Source organism: Marmota marmota, unplaced genomic scaffold, assembly GCF_001458135.2.
Source record: "Marmota marmota marmota unplaced genomic scaffold, marMar, whole genome shotgun sequence".
NCBI lineage: Eukaryota > Metazoa > Chordata > Mammalia > Rodentia > Sciuridae > Marmota > Marmota marmota.
The window spans coordinates 7,565,919-7,583,115 of record NW_026000082.1 but is presented as its reverse complement, the minus strand read 5'-3'; the positions used below and the strand labels follow the sequence as shown (position 1 = coordinate 7,583,115).

Here is a 17,197-nt window from a genome sequence, read left to right as displayed (position 1 = left end):
GCAGAATCTCATGGTATTTGTCCTTTAGCGACTGGTTTATTTCATGTCCTCATTCGTGCTGTAGCAGGTGGCAAAAATTTCTTCCTGTTTAAGGCTGAATAACGTTCTACTGTGTGGTCATACTGCATTTTGCTTATGATGGACACTTGGGTGGCCTCCATATTTTGGCTCTGTGCACAATGCTGCCGAGAAAGTGAATGTGCCCTTCTCCCTGCCTCTGGGCCACTTGTGGTCTAATGGAGAAGAGGAACATGCAAATGCACCTGCCTTTGATGAGCCTGTTTCCGCCATATGGAAGGCTGATAGGCCGCCCACTGAAGGAGTTAAATGAGATAAGGATGCCCCAGGGGAGAGTCAGACACTCTGTGAACACTTTATAAACTGCTGCTGTTGCTGAGAGATGGGGCCCTCTGGGGAAGAGAGCCTGGAGATGGGTGGTTAGCACTAGTTCTCTCCCAAACCTCTCATCAACTGCTTTCACAAACACCCTGGCAAGTAGGCCAGAAGTTCTTGATTTTCCAGATGAGAAGACACAGAGGACCTCAGCTGTGACACAGTAGAGGTGGGCCTGCCACCAAGCTCCTCAGGGCTTCTCATGCAGATCTCATGAGCAAAAAGGTAAAGGCCCAGGAGAGGCTGAGTAGAGCTCCCAAATCTCCAACAAGTAGCTGCAGAGCTATGCTGGGCTCAGGTGAGCACAGTTGTCCCAGATGGCCTGTTGGTGGGAGGAGCCGGGGAAGCAGAGGTGAGGAAGGATATCAACAGAAGAAGAGGGCACAGCCTGAGCAAAATCCAAGAGGCAGAAGACGTGGTATCTGCAGGAGGCCTGGGAGGAGGCCAGTTTATGGGCATGAATGACGTTGAATGTGGGAGGGTGGGGCTGGTCACCAAGGGCATGTCAAGTGGCCTGGCCCAGTCTGGCTCCTGGATCTGGGAGGGCTCTGATGAGCTAGCTGCCCAAGTTGTGTCAGGGACATTAGTCACACTGATTTGATAGAGATGCTTGTCTTCCTATAGTCCTCACCTTCAACACAGATTATATTTTAAAATTATATGTGTCCTTTACCAATGTCATAGATTTGGTTCAAAAAGTCAGATGGCTCTTTACAGCTCATTCCCCAACCCCCTTCCCTTCTGCCCCCAAATCTTATTAGATAGCACTACCTAATATTTCTTCCAATTATTTAACCCCATATTTCTAAACAATATGTTTATGCATCTTCCTTCACTTTTCAGCTTGAGGTATGCCCTGCTGACTTTCTATTATGGAAGGAAAACTTACTCTGTTCCCCCGCATAGCCACAACACTATCCCCCAACTCTTCGATCTAGTTACAATATAATTTTTGGTTAGATTAGTGTTTACAACATAGTGACCACATAAATCCCGGCTGAGCCATATTGTGTTGTGATTAAACTTTTGCCTTTTGTATGACCTATTATTTTGGCTGAAAGTGATGTCTAATTTTCTAAATCTACTTGCTTCATTTACTAAGTATATGCATCTATCTCCTTTGTGGGAAATGTTGGTCTCCTCTCAGGACCTTCAATCACATCAGGTAAGCAACCCCTTCATCTTATTTCTCTGGTGTCTTCAAAGTTCCTGCTCTAATCTGGGTCTTGTTCTGCCTAATTCAGAGATATAACTGTGTCCAGACTGTTTTGATAAGGTCCCTCATGCCGGTCTGGTGAGCTCAACTATCATTCACCTATAGATTTTATCTGTGAATACTTCCTTTGTCCCTCTAAATCTCAGAGAAGCCCAGTGCTAGAGGCTGGTGGTATAGACATGAATTAGTTGCCCTTCTGACCTGCAAAGACTCCAGGCCCAGGAGGGTTAACCTGGGCCAGATGTGAGCTTGGAGAGTTGTGAGGGCCCAGGAGAGAAGCCCTCACCTCAGCCCATGGGAAGGCCAGGAGTTGAGGAAGAATTCCTGTGAGAGATGATGATGGACATGTCTCGACTTGGTAGGAGCAGCTTTCTAAGAGTTCTGGGAAGGGATTCCAGGTGGGAGAACATCCTGCAACTCAGCACCGAGCATGACAAAGCATGACTCATCCTTCGAATTTCAAGTAATCAATTAGTGATGGTCATGTGGGAGGGTTCAAGTTAAGGGATAGGTGGGGTCTTGGTGGCAGGCTAAGGGACCAGAGGTGGTAGGGAGCCACAGAGGAACTCTAAAGAGGGGTGACTTGTCAAGTCTGAATTTTTTTAAAGACAAGATGTCAGATGGAGGAGAGAGAGAGAGAGAGAGAGAGAGAGAGAGAGGTTGGTGAGGGGAACGCTGACATCAAGCAGGGATAAAATGGCCTGAATAACACTGGCCCTGGGATGAGATGTGGGGCCCAAGAGACCTTAAGGTTAAACTGACTGGACTTGGGGACACAGGGAAGGTGGGGAAGTTGATGATAAGTCTCAAGTGTCCAAGGAAAAACGTGTTTAGATTCAAAACTGGTCCTGTGAACCCCAAACTACTCTGGGCTTATAAGAAGACCATTGGCCTCTTGGGGTATTGGGGGACCAAAAACAATGATGATGCCCAGAGCCTAAGGGAACAGAGATAGGGCCTGAGGTCCACAGAAGCTAAAGGCAGAGGCAAGATTGAAAGGCCACAGGCTCGGAAGGGTTGCTAGAGCTCTGGACTCAGGCAACCCTTGGTTAAAATGCCAGTTCTGCCACCTGCTGACTAAGCCTCAGTTTCCCCATTTACAAAATAGGGACCACAATGCTATCTATGTGCTCCCTGACTGTAAAACACTTGGCACCATGCCTAGAATCTAAGTGCTGTATTCTGTGACTTCCCACTGTCTTGGGGAGTAGGGCAAGTGAGATTTGAGCTGACCAGGAAAGAGGAGTGGGCAGGATTGGCTTCATGGGCATGTAAGCTATGCAGTCATATGGGCTCCTGAGCTCAGAAGAGCCCTGTATATGATGGGATGTTCTGCTTTTCTGTCTTGAAGTAATTTTTTTTTTTTTTTGAGCAAGGGACTCTGCATTTTTATTTTGCATTGAACTCTGCCAATTAGGTAGAGCCATGTTCTGAGGAAGCAAACAGGTCCTGAGTGTACACAGGCCTGCTGGCACACAAGGCTCAGCCTGTGCTGGAAGTGTGAACCACAGTTTTTCTGGAGGGAGAGTTGTGCTTGGGGGGAAATCAGTAAGAGCTCAAGGCAGACACCAGTGGAGAGCTTCAAACGCAATGCTGGGGGAATCCAGGTGTTCTCCTCTGTCTCCTTGGGGAGCCTTCCAATCCTCAAGTCTGGAAATGGGAGGTGGAATGATGTGTAAAGTGTGATGATTTGTGTTTTACAGATGACAAAAAGGAGTCAGGCTGCATTATGATTTTCCCGGGCCCTAGGCACTTCTTGTGAACTCCTTTCTCCAGAAAAAGAAATATAATGAAATTATATTTTTTACAACTGTGTCAGTAATAAGGCAAACATGTTAATATTGCATACTAACACATTTTCTTCCAGCTGAAGTCTGATGGACTGAGGTGCCATACTTGCTGTATTTAATGGCAAGTTGCCTGGGTTGCTCAGATCTTTGAATGTTGTAGTGAGGACTCCACGGGCATCATGCAATGGATCCAGAGTTCTTTTTCTCCTGAAAGGGAATGCTATCCAGTCCCTGAGGAGCTGAGAGAGGAGCAGGGTAATGGAGCTAGGGCCTATTCTCCAAACACATTCTTTTATTTCTTTCTTTCTTTCTTTATTTTTATAAACTAAACTATTTCTTGGCAACTGTCCAGACTAGATTTGAGATGGAGCAAGGGGACAGGACCCATTGCAGATGGAAATTCACATTGTTCCCAAGATTAACTTTTATTCCAGAGACCTTTTCCTCAGTTGAGCCTTGAATAAAGGTCAAAGCTAACTCTTGCCCTTTGGCCAGAAGACTCCTTCCTGCAAGTGCGAAGCATTAGCCCAGACATAGCTCCCAATCTGTAAAGCAATCTCTAAAGCAGGGCAACCAGTAGAACATCCCAGGCATGCCACAACAGTGAATCAGTATTGCATGTGGAGTATGTGCACGGTGCTGGTACACAGGAAGTGCTTAATAAATGTACAAGACAGCAGAGAGGGTAGTCAAGTGCACAGTCTCTCTAGAGGACGTCTACTTACCTTCAAACCCCAGGTCCATCCTAATTCCACCTGCTAGCATACCAGAAGTGAAGTTAGGGCAGGTTTTAACCCTCATGTCTTGTTTTCTTCATCTATTTAATGGGTGTAATAACAGAATCCACTGTGCAGGGAGACTGACGCTACTTAGAACTACCCCTTACCTCTCTCCCTACTTGCGGTCTGGATCCTGACTAAGCAGGCACCTCCCGAGGGTAACTGCTCCCCTGATGTTGGAGGAGAGTTGAAAAGAGCAGCTTTGGCTAGAGGAGGTGAATAGCGTGGCAGGAGGCATCTATTCATTCTTTTCTCCAACATTTTACTAAAGGGCTAATTTGCACTATGTCAAACACTTAGATGCTCTCAATGACACAATGATTAATACATCAGTACCTCCCAAGGAGCTCAAAATAGAAAAGAGGGGAGACAGGAAGTAGAGCCTGTACAATACTTTACTGGTTGTGGGAGGACTTTCCCTGGCCAGTATGGAGGATAGGGTGGCCTTGGAGCTGGAAGCCTGGCCTATTAGGCAGCTGGGAGGGAGAGAGGAGAGAGAGCTAGTTTGAAGAGACCTTGCAGAGACACTGTTAGCATGGTATTCACACTCAGTAGAGAGAAGTTGTCGCTTTTGTTATCACGATGGTGGAATAGCAAGATGTTATGACACCTGGGAATGGCCTTGGCATCTGGAGGCAGGGGAAGGGAGAATAACAGGAGAGGAGGCTGAGGCTGGGGTAGGCAAGGTCTGGGTCAAAAGCTACCAGAGGCACAGAGATTTTAAATAACTTGCCCAAGGTCACATCAACTTGCTGATGGGGGATGACATGTGCAGATTGTATGCAGCAAAGTTTGGCAGGGTACAGAGTGAGGAGGTGTCAGGCCGATTTTGAAGTTGCCAGATGACTTAATTGTTGGACTGCTTCTTCAGGCCACATAGCACAATGAGAAGTGCTGGGTCCCCTTCTCTTATCTGTGAGATCTGGGTAAAGTCGTTCAGCTTTGCCTTTAAAAAAAGGGAATTCCAGTAAGTATGAAGAGTGGCTGCAAGGGCTGGTTGGGAGGCCAAGCGGAGGCTGCAGCATAATGCAGTCTGCGTGGCCCTGAGCAGTGTCCTGTCCCTCTCTGAACACCCCTGACCCTATTTGAGCCATGAGCCTTTGGGTCTGACTTGGGAGTCCAAGATGCCTGGCCTTTTAAGGACTTTAGCATATCATCCCGCCCAGGTGGATGAGGCCAGGGAGAAGAAGTTCCAGAAGAACTTCCAGAAGATGCTCCCACAACTGGGACTGAGCCTTCTGATCGCCATTGGCTTCCTCTTCTCAGTCCTTCTCCCCAGAGAGTCTCCATGGGAATCCAGCACCCTAAAAGGAGGCTTTGGTCATTGTGGTTCACCTGTTTAGAGTGGGTGGGGCAGGAAGTGAGGTTGCTGAGGGGCTCAGGGAGGCCTTTGTCCCCAGGGCTGGGGAGGGAAGGGCACTAGGCTCAGGCAGTCCCGGTGGGGGAGGGGAGACACAGAAGCCCTGCCTCCCCGAGCTGTGGGCTCAGCCTTCTCTCTGGTCTCCCCTATAGCACGGGGACACCTCACAAATGACTATGCCAGCCCCCAGTGACTATGACCACCATAATGGAGCCAGGGATGACCAGCCCATTTCTCAGGGAGGAAGTCTGAGGTGTTTTAAGACACGCCCTGCCCTACCTGACTCCAAAGCCCTCTCCATCCAGTGCACTGCATGGCTGGCCTCTGAGCTGGCCCCAGACAGCCCCTGCACTTCAGTGCCCTCAATCCCAGCTCATGCTCCTCCTGCCCCTATGTCACCTCTTGAAACCTAGTTTTCAAGATCCTGCTCAAAACTTTCCCTCTCTTCTTCCCTTCCACGTATCCTTTCCAAGCAACTTCTCTCTAGTTGACAAAACCTGTAATAGCAAACCCCACCTCCCATGGCCACAAAGGACAGCCAAGCCACCAAGGGTCGTCACTTGTTGAGGCTTGCCACGAGCCGTTTACTGTGCAAAGCCCTCACATGTATTATCTCACTTAATTCTCTGAGGGACAGGAATTAGTATTATCCCATTTTATAAGGAAGAATCTGAGGCTTAGAAAGGTTAGGCAGCTTATCCTTGGTTCCACAAAAGCTAGAAGTTGCCAGAAAATAGCAAAACCTGGAGCCCAACTTAGGTCTTTCTAAGCCTCAGCTGTGCTCTTCACTACACAGTTGTCCCTCTAGGTCCCCACGTGGTCTCCTCTCACCCAGCCCTGTCTCCCTTCTCCCAGGCTCCTCTCCATAATCCCCTTTTATTCACTTCCTGTAACTGGAGTGATGCACCCATCACCCCCCCAGCCTTGGCGCCTGCTCTTTCATCTCCTGGGGATACCTTTTCTCTTGTGCTCAATAGAAACCTGCCCATGTGGGGTTCTCAGCTAGGCAGCTCCTGCTCTGGGGGTCCCTCCCTGGGGTCCTGGTTGCCCTTTGCTCCCTCACAGGAGAAATTCCCTTCTACTTGCTCCTACAGCATCAGCTGTGCTTCCCAGTGTGGCTGGACCTGTACCAGCAACACCCACTTGCTCCACGTGTTTGCCACTCAGCTGGGCTCCAAGGACACAGGGGCAAGCAAGACAGCTGTCTCAGCCTTTACAGGGCTTGCGTCTGGTGTGGGAGACAGGCCAAGAGCCAGAACCATCCAAAGAATGGTTGAGTCCTGTGGGCAACAATATGAGAGACGTGCAGCACTTCCAGGAGAAGCTTCTTTCCAGAACTTGGGGTGCCCTGGAGGGCTTTGTGGAGCAAGTGATACTAAACCAGGGTGAAGTTAGTCCAGTTGCAAGAGGATTTAGTGGGGAGGCAATGTCCCAGGCAAACGGAACAGCTTGTGCAAAGGTCCAGGGGTTAGAGAAAGCAGGATGAGCTTAGGATACCACAGAGATTAACTTGGCTGGAAAATTGAGGCACAGGGCCAATGATGTAAAACCACTCTGGAGTGGCAGGCTTTGACCCTCTGACCCTGAAGTGTTGCGTAAGCCATGGGCAGGACTCCTGCCTCTCTACTGCCTGTCTGTGGGCTCCAGGTGGCATGGAGGACAGTTTGGCATGGTGGCCAACAGCCTGCCCTTGCAGCTGGCAGACTTGGGCTTGACTTCTCCATCCATGCAATGATCTCAGCAGGCTACTTACCTGCTTCTTCCCACACTTACCTGCTTCTTCCCACCATCGTGACTCACATTATTTTGTTCTTGGATCTGAATCATCATTGCCTCTGTCATGGTGGCACTGAAGTCACTTGCTGCCAGCCCAGATCTGGGTCCTGGGGAAGATGGGTAGGGTTTCGATTGGAGAACAACCCCTGTGCCCTCCATAGCTGTGCGTGGGCCAAAGTATGTGATGTTTGTGGCTGTGTGGAATATTCTGGCAAATGCACCAGACACAGGACCCGGGTGCTATGTGAACACTCTGGCCTGGCTGGGAAAACTGCCTGCCAGACAGGCTCACTCTTCCCCTTAAATGGCATTCTCTCTCTTGGGGAAGAGTTCACCCCCTGGGGTTGGCTGTTCCTACTCTTTGTAGGATGCAGGGCACTTGCTGTATTGGTGATTCTTTTTTGTGGCCCTTCCTATCCCTTCTCTTTTAATGCTCTTCCCTGCCTGCTCTGAGCCCTAGAAGGTTAGGCTAGAAGGTTACTCCCTAACACTGCATTACCCAGACTCCCTTACCCTTTAAATCCCAATTCCATCCTATAACTGGCCAAAAGGAAGAGGGTGGGAGAGAGGAGCGTGGGAAGAGAGGCCAGGGCTCTGTCCCTCTCTTCCTCCTGAACTCCTTTTTTTTGCCACAGTTCTGGCACTGACTGGAACCAAAATGGCCATAACTTCTGGGGGAGGGTGCAGGGGCTTGTCCTAGCTTCAGTTATCGGGCCTCAGGACACATTTCTCAGCTGTTCCTGCACCTGTGGAGGGGTCTAGGCTTCCCCCTGTGGCCAGCTCCAAGCTCTGCCAGCCTCTCTGGTCAGTTTTCATAACCCTGCCCTCACCTCTAAACTCAGTCCTGGCATTCAATTCTTTTCAACGATGTCCCTTTGCATGCTCCTTCAGGCCATAATTGTGATTGGAACCTCCTGAGAGGGTCTGCAGGGTTGCTCGGAGAGGCCCTGCAGTAGGCACGCGGTTCACAGTCTGCTTTTCTGCTCGCCCTCTGGCAGCCTTGATGCCTTCCCTGAGGTCACTGAGGCAGAGGTGCCACGTGGGCACTCCTGCCAGGGGACTACTGCAGCCTGGCTCCTACAGGCCCCATCCACCTGTTTGTGAAGTTAGAAGAGGACATCAGGCCCCTGGTGGAGGGAGCACAAGAGGGCCTTCAAGACATGGGGTGGCGTTTTGGATTTATTGTAAGAACAGTCGAGGGCGATTGAGGGTTGGGGAGTGCATTATAATCTTGGAAGATCCTTTTACAGAGAGAGAGAGAGAGAGAGAGAGAGAGAGAGAGAGAGAGAGAGATATCTAGCAATTGAGAGAAACCTGTGGAAGACTTTTGGGATCTAGCACTGTGGTTCCTGTGGCTCTACTACTACCATTAGGGATGTCTGCCACTCCTACCACCTCCACCACGAAGCTTCCACTAATCACTCCACTTTGGATTAAATTCTTCCTTCCCTTTGTGCGCATGAAACTTCATAGTAGTGACTATCAAGGTTGACTTCCGTGACCTTCAATGCCTCTGCAAGGTTAGTCCTGTGCCTCAGTGTTCACTCTGGGTCCTAAACCCACCAGACCTAGGGTGTCTCACATCCCCAAACTGGCTGGAATGACCTGGTTCCAACCCAAATGTACTGGAACTGTCTCAGAGTCTGACACTAGCTGCCATCAGAGAGGTGTAATGTCAGATGGGCTGGCATTATCTTGTCAAACAAGGAAAGAAAGCCAGCGTCTGCCAAGCATGTGCCACCTGCAGGGCCACTTTCCATGTGCTGCCTCATCCAGTCCACACAGCAGCCAGGAGGAGGCATCACCGTCCCCTTTCTACCCTGTGGAGGCAGAGCCCTGGAGAAATGGTCACCTAGCTTGTGAGTGGCAGAGCCTGGACCCAAACCCAGCTCTCCTTGACTGTGCAGAAGTTAATGCAGAAATACAGGGGCTGTGGCAGTGGAGGACACTGGGCCTAAGGAGACAAATAACACTGAAAATCTGACAATTATAATATGTAGCCTCAAACACTCAGGGGGTGTGCGTGGGTGTCTGTTTCATCACTATTAGGTACAGGTCTTTGCACACCCACTTCCCAGCTCCTGCTCACTTTAAACACGACTTCCTCTGAGATGCTCTCCTGGGCCTCTTAGACTAAGCACACCTCTTATATGTGCCTTGCAATTGCTTATACATGTGTAAACAGTTGTCCCAAATAGATGGGTACACATGTTCAGTACAGATGCTTTTTTTTTTTTTTCTCCAGGTATTTTTGATCCATGGTCAGTTGAATCCATGGATGTGGAACCCAGGGACGTGGAGAGCTGATCATATATGCGAGCCTTTCTTTCTTTATGTTCACACAGGTATATGTATATGTACATACCTAATTAGAGCCTCGATAATTCTGTTGGCACCTGAGAGCTGCCTTCTCTGCAGAGGGCCACAATGCGGGGTGAGGGTCTAGATTGTTTTTGTGGTCCTGAGTGAGAAGGATCATCAGGTGAAAACTCAGGGAGACCATCTGATCAGCCTGAGGAGGAACTTTCTAACAGGGAGGCCCATTATAAGAGCTGTGAGCCCAGGTTGTGGGAGGAGCCATGAAGCTGACTTGGTGAGGGTAGGGAGGATCAGGACAGGCTCTTCCAGTTCTGAAACTGGAGGTTCTGTTCCAGCAACGGAAATCACCATTCATTCATTTCTCACAGAGTGCTTAGCCCCTCACCCACAGGAACTCATTCAGAACTCGCATCAGCCCCTCAAGGTAGGAATTACCAGTTCACAGGAGGGGAAATGAGGCTCAGAGAAGTACAAGAACCTGCTCAGCAGGATCAGCAGTGCCGGCATTTGGACACAGCCATGCTTGACCCTGGAGCGCTGTCTCATCAGCCAGCTCTGCTGCCTGCCCAGGGGTTAGTCCTCATGAGCCCTCTCAGCAGCACAATCCAGTTGTTTTGTTTTTGCATGCCTCAGTTTACCTCCACTCTCCCTAACCTCTTTGATGCTGGAGGTTGACTGGCAGGCCAGCCCATCAGATATAGAGCTGGCTCTGGGACAGCAGAGGGTTTGCATGGGTCACACATAGTCCCCAGGTGGGTCCCTCCCATTCGTCCCTTCTAGAACAAATTCACTTTGCCAGCTTGTTACTGGACCTCTGGATACAATTATGGATCCACACGGCCTAGAAGGGGTACGCAGGTGACATGAAACATGGCAGCTAACGGCTGAGAAGGGGTTTTGGAAAGGCCTGCGGCTTCAGTTTCAGATCCGAGGAAGAAAAAAAAGAAGCAACACTAAACCCAAACCCAAGCAGGCTGCCTGCCATGAGATGAGAAACATGGTCCAGGTCAAAGCCAGTGTCGGCCAAGAGGGAAATTACAGGCCTTAAATGGGAGACAAGTCTGCAAAAACCTCCTCGAGCCGTGTTGGACATGTTGGTTTGCATCCATGTTTGTTTGTGTGGATGAGTTTTTCAGCATGTATTAAAAAGAAAAAAAAAAAACATATATATTTAACCCTGAGACCCTTCTTGAAAACAATATATATACAGATTAGGTGCAATCTCCTTTAGCTTAGTCAAAGTTGGCAAGGATTTACCAATAGGCTGTTAGGTGCAGGCACTGTGCTAGAGCTGCACACATCCAGGGCTGAGGAAGGGGCTGCCCTGAGGTAGCCCATCATCCACACAGGGAAAAGATGCATGCAGAGAGGACCCCAAAGGATGGTGGGGACCAGATCATTTCTGTTGGGGGTAGTTGACACCTCAGGGAGGGGAGGAGGGACTCAAGAAAGACTTTATAGGCAGACATAGGAGGAGGAGGCCCTCATGGGCCAAGGGAAGAGAGGAACTCATCTGAAGTTCAGAGACATGTGACTTGTCCAAGGTCACACAGCTAGGCGTGGCAGCCTGAAGATTTGTACCCACTGTGTCTGACTTTTCTCCAGCCCAGTAGTGATGTGGCTGGGGGACTATGCTCTACTCCCTTAAACCCTTCCTGTCCTCCTAGGATCAGCTGAGTCTCACATGTTCTGGATAGGCTGTTCTGAGACCACACTGAGATCCTGGACAATATTTGCCTCAACAATGCCAGGTCTGTTTTAATGGAGCTGCACTTTGCTCTTCCACAATATACATTCCATGCACCCATTTATTTAATTTTTCATACAAAATGGAGTGATTTTTCTACCCTGTATCAAGATTATGCTAGGCAGAAGAGATATAAAAAGTAATAACAATATCTTTGATGGTAGAGATAATATGAACTTATTACTTTCCATTGCACATAGTAGGTATACTTGAAAATTCTTACTGAGCTGGCCCAACTTGGTTATGTTATGGTTGTGTATTAGTCAGATATGACATAATTATGCTGGGTAACAAACCTTCCCAAATTCAGTTGCTTACAATTACAAGCATTTATTTTTCTCACAGGTTTGAGGATTGGCTGAGAAGCTCTGGTTCAAGTTGCAGGCTGGTGTGGCTTTGGGTAAGGTGTGGGTCTGCTCCTATTGGGTGATTTGGGGGCCAGGCTTAAAGGGTTTCTGGCTTGCTCTTCTCATAGTAAATGGGGGCAAGACAGGAGGGGAAACAGACATGCCCCTGAAGGTGTCAGCTCAAAACTCCCATGCTGTCATTTCTATCCACATTCCTTTGCCTGAGATAAGTCAATGGTCAAGCCTAATATTTCTGGGCAGGAAAATATATTTGCCTGTTTTATTTATCTATTTATTTATTACACCATATACTTTTAAAAAATTGGTTCTTTTTAGATATACATGACAGTAGAGTTTTCACCACCTCCCAAATATACATTCAGCTATGAATCTCTCAATGAATCAATCCACTAATGAGGTCAGAGCCCTCATGAGCCAATCAATTCCCAAAAGCCCCACCTCTGAACATTGCTGAAATTGGGGACCAAGCCTTCAACACGAGTCTTTAGGGACACTTCATATCCAAATTATAGCAGCCAAACAAAGCCAATTGGAAAAGCATATAATTCTAACATAAGGAGGTTGTGAAGAGAATGAATGGAGAAAGATATTGGGATTCAGAAGTAGACTGGACTTCAAATCTGGTTTACCATATGTTTACTTTGGAGACTCAAGAACTCAACCTTTTTGACTCTCAGTCTCCTCATCTTTTCTTACCTCTCCAGATTGTAATGAAGACTTTTCCCCATCCTCATATATCATTGCTGAGCTTAACATTTCATGAACATTGACTCATATAAAGTTGGTGAGGTAGGAATTCGTCTCCCATTTAACAGACGAGGAAACTGAGGTTAGTAGAGATCAGAGACTTTGCCAGAGTCACACAGCAGCATTTAGTTTCTTCCCAGACCAATCTGCCACCTCTGCTTAATTTAAATAAGGTATTGATGTGCTTTATCTGGCACAGAGTGTGTTTGTTTCAGGTAAATTTCTGTCTCTTTCCCTTGGAAGAGTCCTGGAAATTCCCAGGTCGTTGGACTTTTACTTTCTGATGAACTTCACCCCAGGGATAACCAACTAATGTGACAGGCAAAATAAAGGACTATTCTTAGCAGCGATCAGAGGGTGATCACACTTCTCAGTCACAAGCCACTGGGAGGAAGGACATTTGAAGCAATGCCTGGACAGTGTCGGTGGTGCAATGTGTTTGGTGTGGAGGCAAGTTTCATAATCGCCACGCCTGTCAGGTGATGCCGAGGTTTCTGCTCCCCAGATATTTTTCCAGTCTGGGGCCAGCTGCTCGGACATCTCCGGGGAAGGACAGCTGGCAGCTTCTCTTTTGCAAGACTTGATTCATGCAGCATGGAAGTTACTAGCCAGAGCAAGTCTTTGGATCCGGCAGATCTGATTGGAATCTGAGTTGGTACCTCTGACAGGCTGGGTAGCCTTGGCCCCTGGCGGTGCTGGCCCCTGTGCCTGTACACCTCCCCAGGACCAACACTCTGCCTAAATGCCACTTCATCCAGGTCTTCCAGACTCCCTTGAGCTGACACCCTGGACCCCCAAGTCCCACATTTAGATTATCCCAATCACTTGCTTAATTGGTTCTCAGCTACCAGGATAAATGCTCTGTAAGGGCAGCCGTGGCCCTTGCTTCTCACTGAAGTCCAACTTCCCAGATGATGCCTTGTGCATAAAGGGCATTCTAGGAGTACTTATTTATCTAATGGATTCAATAAGAAAATACTAAAGACAAGCTGTCACTTGGTAATCTTCCTGGGGTGGGTCCAATGTTGTCTGTGCAATGGAAACCATTTGGCTCTAAATCCTTGCTCCTCAAAGTCTGGTCCCTGGATGAACCTCCATTACTTGGGAACATGTAAGAAATGGAGCAGCTCAGGCCCACTCAGTCCTGCTCCATCAGAATCTGCACTGTAACCAGATCCTAGATAATTCATGAGCACATTAAAGTTTAAAAAGGAACACTCAGAAAGACTTGAGGTTGCTTTTGGTCATCAAAGGTTAACTATGGAGTCTTGCCTTGGGATATTTGAAGAGTGCAACAGCCTCTAAGGCCAGTACTTCTATTGGCCAGGGCTGCTTGGACAAGTCTGTCGATTATCAGGATGGGCAAGCGATTATTTGTTAAGCAATTGATTTTCTGAGTCCTACTAGTGGCCCTTCAAGAGCACACTGGAGGGTCCATGATCTCCAAGGGGATTTTCCATTAACTCCCTAGCAGGGACAAATAGATGGTCCAGTGTCTGGTGCCCAATCCCATTAGCAGTCTGCGAGGCGGGTATTATAATCTCCACTATCCATGGGAAGAGGCTGAAGTTCAGAGAGGTTAAATTACTAGCCTAGGGTCACACAGTGGGGAAGAGGCAGAGTGGGGGATATTTCCTTTGTCCCAGGCCAACTCTCCCAGGGAAGCTACCCTTGTAACCCTGACAATAGGACCTCTGCCTTACTCCACATTCTGGCCTTAAATCCTCTTGACCCAGGATAAACCGCTTTCCCTGAAGCATGTGAACGGGCCTTTCTTGATACTCTGGACCACATGGCTCTCTCTGTTCCATGCTGGCCTGCTTTATGTCCCTTGGATACGCAAGGTGGCACATGTGCAGGATCTTTGCACTTTCCTCTGTGTGCAGAGTGCCTGCCCTGTGTCCCTCTAGATCTCCTCATGTCTGACTCCTCATCACTCAGGTCTGGCTATGTGTCACCTCTTCAGAAAGACTTCCCCACCTACTTGGGGGAAAGGGCTCATCTCTCCAGCCTTGGCCAACACAGACTCTCATTCTCATTTATAATTTTTCTTCAGAGCACTTCATTCCTTCAAAATTAGCATGGGCATTTGTCCACATGCCCCTTTCCCTTCTCCCTCTATCACAGTGCTCACTTTGTGAAGGCAGGGTCCTTCTCTGGTCTGCTGCTCTGGCCCCAGGCTGGAATGGTACCTGGCACCCAGCAGGGCTCAACAAATATTGACTGAAGCATGAAAGCTGGATAGTGCTTGCAGAGGAGACGAAGCATGGGTCTCGTCCTCTGATGTACCTGGGTCTGAAATCCTAACTTAACTGCATGGCTTTGAGCCATTCTCAACCATCCCAAGCCTCAGTTTTCTGCCCTATAAAATGGGAATTATTAACGAAACTCGCAGAGCTGGCAAGAACCATATAAAACAACGTAAGAGGCAGATTCAGGTGTAATTGAGATCCTTGGTAGATGTTAGGAAATCCCTCACAGCCCCGGCACCCCTCCCCTCCTGAGACTGAACCATGCTGGAGCTTCTCATGGTTGCTTTGAGGACAAGCACCTAATTCTTACCTCCAGGTGTTTGCACATGTTGTAGCTTTTGTCTACAGTGCCCTTCCTCCTCCTGTGACGGCCTGCAAAGTACCTATTCATCCTTTAAAACTCTGACTACTTTCTTGCCCCCAGGAACAAGCCCTCCATTTTACATACCCTGATAGGACCATACCCAAATGTCTAACCAGAGCCCCTGTGACACCCTGAGATGTGATTTGACACTTGGACAGGGGATGCTCGTTCCTTCTGGTAGAAGGAAACCAATAAAAGCTCTGACATAAATCCACTGGGTGTGTAATAATCCCAATAGAGGAGAAAGTTAGAATCACCCACAGAATCTGCTCGAATTGACCCTGTTCTGGGATCTAAGGTCCACGAGAGCAGGGACAGTATCTCTTCCTTACTGTTATCATGTGTCACTTGCTCAGCCCATTGAAAGGATTGGAACGATCTTGATTTGGGGAAGCCATCCAATTCCTGAACTCAGATTGAATCCGATTTCTGCATTCTATAGTAGCGAGGCCCATTGTCCACTGGGGTGTCAGCATTGTTGAGTCGCCCTGTTGTATCCATGCCTGGCCCTTGAGGGAGTGTCCATGGTGATGCAGAACCTCCTATATCTCCACCGAACAGGCACGGAAGCTGGATGGTGCGCTCCTGTTTGTACTCCTGGATGAGTTAGCCTATAGGGATAGGATTTGTAACCCAATGAATGGATGTAGTTTGGTTCACCATGGACCTGATCCCTGAATGCTGAGGACTCCAGAAGCATTTCTTAAGGCAGTTTGATCCGGTTGAGTGGGGAGGGCCAATGGTTGATGCAGTAGTTACTAAGGGCCTACAGTGTGAGAAGCTTTGTGTACATGACTCTTAATTTCCACCATTACCTTTATTATGCTATGCATTTTACAGATGAGGAAGCTCACATCTCAGACCCACTGATAAATGGCAGAACTATGATCCAAACCCATTCTGCCTCACTCCCAAACTCTAAACTGTCTGCCTACACCAGCTCCAATGCCTTACCTGGAATAATGTAGGAATCGACTTGCCCAAAGACAAATGGAGAATTACAAGGTGTGCTACACCAGGGCCAGCTGATTTCAGCATCACTATCTCTCCCTGAGACCACACCCCCCCTCCCTTTGCAATGACATAAAATAGGCTTTCAGGCAAAGTTCTCAAGGCTGACTTCTGACCCCAGGAGAACAGTCCTCTTATGAAACCATCTGGATCACCCTGGGGAGACTTCTCACCCCTCCTCTGAAGTGCTGTTTCCGTGTTTAGTCTGGGCTGCCTCCAGGGGTGACCTGGTGAGCTGGAGGATTGCCTTGGACAGCTATGGTCACTTGCATGGGAATCTGTCATTAAGTTTTCCTTTTACCGGAGGGTCTTCATGGCCAGAATGAAACCCATGACTAGGCACTGGAGGGACAATCTATTACTCAAGCTGGAGGAAAGAAATCATCAAGGAGAAGGGGAAGCCAGACTGCTAAAATCAGGGGTCTTGGAAAGGTACTTGGAAAGCTGCCTTGTTCATTTGGGCTGCTGTAACAAAAGTACCACCGAGGAGGGGGCTTATCAACAACAGAAATGTACCGCTCAGAGTTCTGGCAGCTAGGAAGTTCAAGATCAGGGTACCAGTCCGTTCCATATCTGCTGAGGACTCTCTTCCTGGTTCGTGGACAGCCATCTTCCTTCTGTACCCTCACTTGGTGAAAGGGGCAAGTGAGCTCCCCGGAGTCCTTTTCATAAGGGCACCAATGGCATTTGTAAGATCTCTACCCTCCTGACCTACTCACCTCCCAAAGGCCTTGCATCCTCACGCCATCCCTTGAGGGTAAAGATTCAACGCATATATTTTGCAGGGACACAGATATTCTGCCCATGGCAAAACTTAAGCAATGGCACCTTGGCAGCTAGCGTCAGGCCTGGGCTCCTTTTCTGCACTGCCTTCACCATGCACCCCCTTGCACCTGTAGCTTGGTCACAGTGCTGACTGCTTGGGGTTGTGACACTGACTTTGGCATGGGACGGTGTATGTGATATACCAGGCCCAGAGAAGCCCAGCAGTGGGCAGCAGTGTGCATGTGGCTGGTTGCCCTTCCCTCCCGCCCCCACCCCCCCGCCCTCCTCCATCATTCACATCATGAGAGAG

The 17,197-nt window shown here is 48.6% G+C and overlaps 1 long non-coding RNA gene across 1 annotated transcript in view; it reads left to right on the top strand.

The window, feature by feature from the left end:
* LOC125620365 overlaps positions 1 to 17,197 on the top strand; it is a 111,688-nt gene that overhangs the window by 56,371 nt on the left and 38,120 nt on the right. The window contains exons 3-4 of the long non-coding RNA XR_007351978.1: positions 9,560 to 9,659; positions 11,726 to 11,780. This is a non-coding gene — a long non-coding RNA (uncharacterized LOC125620365). The remainder of the gene's footprint in view (positions 1 to 9,559; positions 9,660 to 11,725; positions 11,781 to 17,197) is intronic.